Raw genomic sequence first — 5,992 nt, 5'->3', positions numbered from 1 at the left:
ACATTTCTCCTCAGAGCCCAGCCTCCCAGATAATTTGTTCTGCATACAGGTTCAAAGGGTATGGAGATAGGACGCATCCCTGGCGTACACCCTTCCCAATTTTGAACCATGCAGTGTTTCCTTGCTCTGTTCTGACGACTGCCTTCTGGTCAAAGTATAGGCTTCGCATTAGAACAATCAAGTGTTCTGGGATTCCCGTTCTTCTCAGAGTCAGCCACAGTTTGTTATGATCCACACAGTCAAATGCCTTTGCATAGTCCATGAAACACAACAAAGAAATTTATTATGACAAGCAGAGGAGGAGAGTTTTAGGGAGGAGGTACTCAGCAGTCAACAGATTGTGTGAAGTCAAGTAAGGTGAAGACAGAAAACAGGTTAGTGAGTCTGGCAACTGGAATATCATTCCTGACTTGATAAGTACTTTCTGTTATAAAATGTTGGAAGAAATAAAATTGTAATGGTTTGAAAAGGAACTAGGGAGTGGGAATAATTCAGCATGTAGCATGAAGACTTGGTGTTTCCTGAACTGGCTGACTCCTCAAAATTATACAGGTAATTTAAAAGCCTACTCCTTTCCAAAATTTAGTGATTTTCCATATATTTTGTTCAAAAGATTTCCTTTCTTCCATTTGGAACAGACTTATAAAGGATTGACTGAAACATAATAATTGTACTTGAACATTCATTTTCAAGAAATATTCTTTCTTGCATTCTGGATACACAATCTCTGAGACACTCAAGCCCATTGCTTCAATGACTGTGTCAATTCATTTGGTTGAGGGTCTCACTCTCTTTCACGGACCCTCTACCTTTCCAAGTATGGAAATTTTAAAACTACATGATTTAACAATTTTAAAAGGAAAAAAACCCCTTGTTTTCATTAAGAAAGGTATGTATCAGGGTTATATCCTCTCTTTATACCTATTCAGTCTCTATGCTGAGCAAATAATTCAAGAAGCTGGACTCTATAAAAGAGGAATGTGGCATCAAGAATGGTAGAAAATTGATCAATAACCTACTTTAAGCAGATGACACAATTTTGCTTGCTGAAAGTGAGGACTTGAAGCACTTGCTTCAGACAATTTTTTTAGAACATTTACCTATAAGTAATGTTGTATACCATTTTACATTTCCACCAGCAGCACACAGGGTTTCAACCTCACCAGCAGTTGTTCCATTGTCATAATCTTAATAGGTACACAATTGTATCTCACTGTGCTTTGGATTGAAATTTCTCTGATGACTAACAGTGTGGAATACCTTTTCATGTGTTTATTGGCCTTCTCTGTCTTCTATAGAGAAATGTCTGTGCCTATCTTTCACCATTTTGAAAACAGGTTAGCTTTTTATTGTTATATAAGCTTTTTATCCATTGTAGCATTAAGTTACCGTTACTTGAGTATTTTCTTCCATTCTTTGCTTTTCAATTTTTGTTGTTGTTGTATACCGTTGAATCATATCCAACTGGCACAGAAGATTGTCCCTCCTCCAGTGAACCATCTGGTGGATTTGAACCATGCTCTTCTGGGCTTGCAGTGTAGCTTCTTGCCACTAGGCCACCAGAGCTCCCTGCATTACACAGGTTGATGGTGTTTCGTTTTGTAATTTCTCATTGTGTGTCATCGAGTCAGATCCAACTGGCACAGGAAGAGACTGCCCATCCTTCTCCAGCAGAACATCTGGTGGATTCAAACTGCATGCCTTTGGGATTGCAACACAGCTTCTTGCCACTAGGCCACCAGAGCTCCTTTGTTTTTTAACTTGAAGTTGTCGAGCAAAGTTTTTTGTTTGCTCACTTATTTTTCATTTTTAAGAAACCCTCCCTCATTTTGGTTACTTGTGCTTTTGGTATGATATCTAACCTAAAAATTACAAATATTTACTACAAATTCCTTCTAAGAAACTCCCCTACTTCTAAGGGTTTCATCAACAATTACATTTGGTTCTCTGATCAATTTAAATTTTTTTTATATGGAGTGATCTCAATCCATATTGTAAGCTACAGTCCTTGACACTCTGCAGCAGGCGCTTCAGGTACTCTTCAGTCTCAGCAAGCAGGGTTGTGTCATCCGCGTAACGCAGGTTGTTGATAAATCGTCCACCAATCCTGACCCCACATTTCTCCTCATACAGCCCAGCCTCCCAGCAGGATAGGGAGTGTGAACAGTGTGGAGAGTGTGTAAAGTGTGGAGAGAGTGAAATGTCAAAAAGACAATGATTCTCACCACTGGACCAATTGGCAGCATCAGGATGGATGGTGAAGAGATTGAGATTGTACACAGCTTCAGTTTGCTTGGCTCTGTAGTCAACAGTCTTGGCACCAGCAGCCAGGAAATTAAAAGGTGCATTGCCATGGGAAAGTCTGCTGTTAGGGACCTCTCCAAAGTACTGAAGAGCAATGGTGTCTCTCTGGAGACTAAGGTGCGTCTGATACAGGCTATGGTCTTCACAATCACTTGTTATGCCTTTGAGCTGTGGTGCTGGAGAAGAATATTGAGAATACCATGGACTGCTAGAAAAACAAACAGATTTGTCCTGGAAGGAAAGGGTTAAACCGGGTGGCTCCTTGGAGGCAAGGATTCTGAGGCTCCGTCTAACATACTTTGGACATGTTGTGAGGAGAGACCAGTCCTTGGAGAGGGACATCATGCTTGGGAGGGTGGAGGGACAGCGCAGGAGAGGAAGGCCCTCTATGAGGTGGATTGATTCAGTGACTGGGATAATTGGGATGGGAGTGTCAGAGACGGTGCGATTGGCACAGGACAGAGTGGAGTTTAGGGCTGTTGTACATAGGGTCGCTATGAGTCGCAAGCGACTAGACGGCACATAACAACAACAAATATGGAGTGATGCAGTAGACAGTAGAATTCTAATATTTACTCCTTTCTCATAGGACTAGAGGAACAGTCCCAATAGCTCAAGTTCCACGTTACGGAAATGTTCTGTGGAATGCTCAGGAATATTTGTCATGGCCAGATTCAGCCAGAAATTGCAAGGAGAACAGGTTAACACTCCGGTCACCAAGAGACTTGTGTCCCCTTTTAAGAGCAATGAGTACTATCTGTTGAGATTATGTGAATGAGAGAAGACTGATTATAATGTGAGGAATGGGCAAGGCTAGGTATGAGGTTGTTGCACAAACTCAGATGTGACAATGGCTAATGATATTGGCAGTGAGCGGGAAGAGAGCATGATTCAAAAAGAAAGAATGTGCAGGAGATACAACAATGCAATTGGATGACACAATGCAATCTTTGGTCAGAAACAAGTTATACATAAAATCAGGTTTTATTGAGCAGCTCAAACTGGTTCTGAAGGCAACTGTTAAAGAGGTGGTCCAAACAGGTTCTGAGCAATGTACAGCCTCCCACAAAGATTTAATAGTACATATGTTAATGGACACATTAATCTCTTTGTTATAAAACCAGGTTTACCAAATGCTTTCACCATATTTATACTTGCACGAAAGCAGTTAACACAATGCATGCTTGTCACTACGTCAGCCCAGGTTCCTGTCCAAATAAATCCAAACATGTGAGGTTTATTTCCTAACTCTGATTCTTTAAAAATGGGGAGGTCTCCAAATAACAGGAAGTTTATCCACAGACAAAAATAATTTTTTAAAAAAACATTTTATTATTCTCCTGAAATAGGAAATGTTATATTTCCATAGTCAAAAACAATAAGCTATTTTTTAATATTTAAAAAAATAGTTGAGAATATTGATGGAATTTATTTCAGTAGAATAAAACAAGCAGCATGAAAATGTAAAGTGCTACATAAAAGATCCACATCACAGAAAATTTAAAAGGTTCATTGGCTTCATCAGTTACAGAAAGACTTATCTGTATATATATATATATTTCAGCATGCCATTTTAACTACCTTGACATGTAGTTACATGTTATGTAGGTCAAAATGGGTGGTAGGGGAAGCCATGAGTTTACCTTAATCTGAGGATTAGGGAGGAAAGGGCACCTAAGCATTTACCCACCAGATATCCAGTTTGGCCTTATGCTAGAACTAAGAGGTTAAAGTGGTGCTTTAAAAGAATTTTTTTTCCTGTTGAAACACTTCACATAGAGTTTAAATAATGATTAATTTCGCTCATTAACTCCATATTGGGGGCCAGACTTAAGAATCTTAAAGAATTTAAGAACTTTTAGGGAGCAAATATAAGATGAAGGGAAAAGAACAAAACCCACCACTTTCAGGTACATGAATCAGGTGCTAAAATAAAAATTCACACACACACACACACACACACACACACACACACACACACACTCTCTCTCAAACACTCACACACACGGTAGCCTGAAGACTGATGGGTGAGGATAGGGAGGAAAATAATTTGAGAAGAATCGCATAGTCATCCTGGCTTAATGAATTCCAAAGTCCAGGTACCATGGCAATTTAAGATTACAGAGTCAGGAGCTGGCTCAAGTCTGACAGAGAGGACATGCGACCTCACCCCAGAGAGAAGAGACTGATTCTGGAGCACTGTCAATCTCAGCACAGATGGGGGTATGGAGAGATCCTTCTTCCAAGGCACAACACGACCCTGTATTCAGAGCTGAGTTAGTGACTTCTTCATAGAAGATCACAAAACCGGCATTTCCAGTATATTGTCTTCCAAACCAAGACCTCAAAACACACATTTTCTAATGGCAAAAAAATTACAAGACAACTTATCACTTCTCTGACATATGAAGTCTTTCTTCATAAAGTCCTTAGTCTTTTTCGACTTTACTCACATCAGCTGTAGAAACAACAGGAAAAATCTGTAAAACATTTTAAAAATGCTAATTTATTAAGTTTGGCAACTGTGTATTATATAACCGTACATAATAAGTTCCTATTATAGATGTGAGCATATAGGAAAACTGGCTATTAGATGAAAACAGAAGTTGCATCTGATATCTGGCTAAAAGAATCAAAGAGCCATATTGGGAGCAGAAATTATATTTGACTCAAAATTATTTTTAAAATTGTTTCTATGTTGCCATAATTTCAATTAGCTACAAATATGCAAGGACTTTATGAATACACCCCTCCACTGTTCAAGATACAATATGCTCCAACCATTTTATGACATTGAGCCATAAAAAAAAAAAATCAACTTATAAATACACTTTTAGAACACACCCTCTTTGAAGATGGGGACTATCTACTTCTAAAAATATGAATCTTAAATTACAATACCCTCAAATTCTCATTAGCTTTCAATGCTGCTAATGAACTTGCTGAACACAATGTTTTTATGTAATCAAATTCCATCAACTGGTATTACGATGAAAGACTAGTGTAGTCTGTGGAACGAGCTAGCTGTAAGTTAAATATTGATTTTACACTAGAAATTATTTCTTGGGCTTTGATTATATGAACCATTCTAAGGTTTTGCTAACATCTACCACTTGGGCCCTGAGCTTTTATATTAAAATGGTATAGGAAATATTTCAACATTATGCATATTCTTGGAATAATTAAAATTTTTAGTGACCACACAAGAAGAGACATATAATACATCTCAAAAGATATACAATTAAAAATAGATAAAACATCTTCATTTTAAATCACTTAACTTCTGGAAGACAATGTAGAGATTTCCTGGCTTGAACTCTTTCTTCTTCAAAAGAAAGATCTATGAAGGATTATGTTTTTCCTTTTTAAATTTTGTGTGCATTTCAGGGACAAGTGATAACAATGTGGTTACAAAGCATTAGTCTTTCTTCACGTAAGATCCAATAACAAAGATGTGATCTCATATCCTCACATACTGGACTGAAATATACCTTCACTGAAGAATGGTTAGGACACAAATAATGTCACAGAATGGGTAATCCCAGGATTCCTTCTATGAATGACATTTTAAAACAAGCTCTCTGAGGGCTTCACCTTCACTTTTCAATCTTTCTATCCCTCTATCATTCTACAAAAGTAGAAACAAAGTACTCAACAAATGGTATTGAGTAACTAATAATAATCATTA

Source organism: Elephantulus edwardii, unplaced genomic scaffold (assembly GCF_000299155.1).
Source record: "Elephantulus edwardii isolate Elephantulus edwardi_28Jun2011 unplaced genomic scaffold, EleEdw1.0 scaffold00071, whole genome shotgun sequence".
In the NCBI taxonomy this organism is placed as follows: domain Eukaryota; kingdom Metazoa; phylum Chordata; class Mammalia; order Macroscelidea; family Macroscelididae; genus Elephantulus; species Elephantulus edwardii.
The sequence above is the reverse complement of the archived record's forward strand: the minus strand, read 5'-3'. Positions refer to the sequence as shown.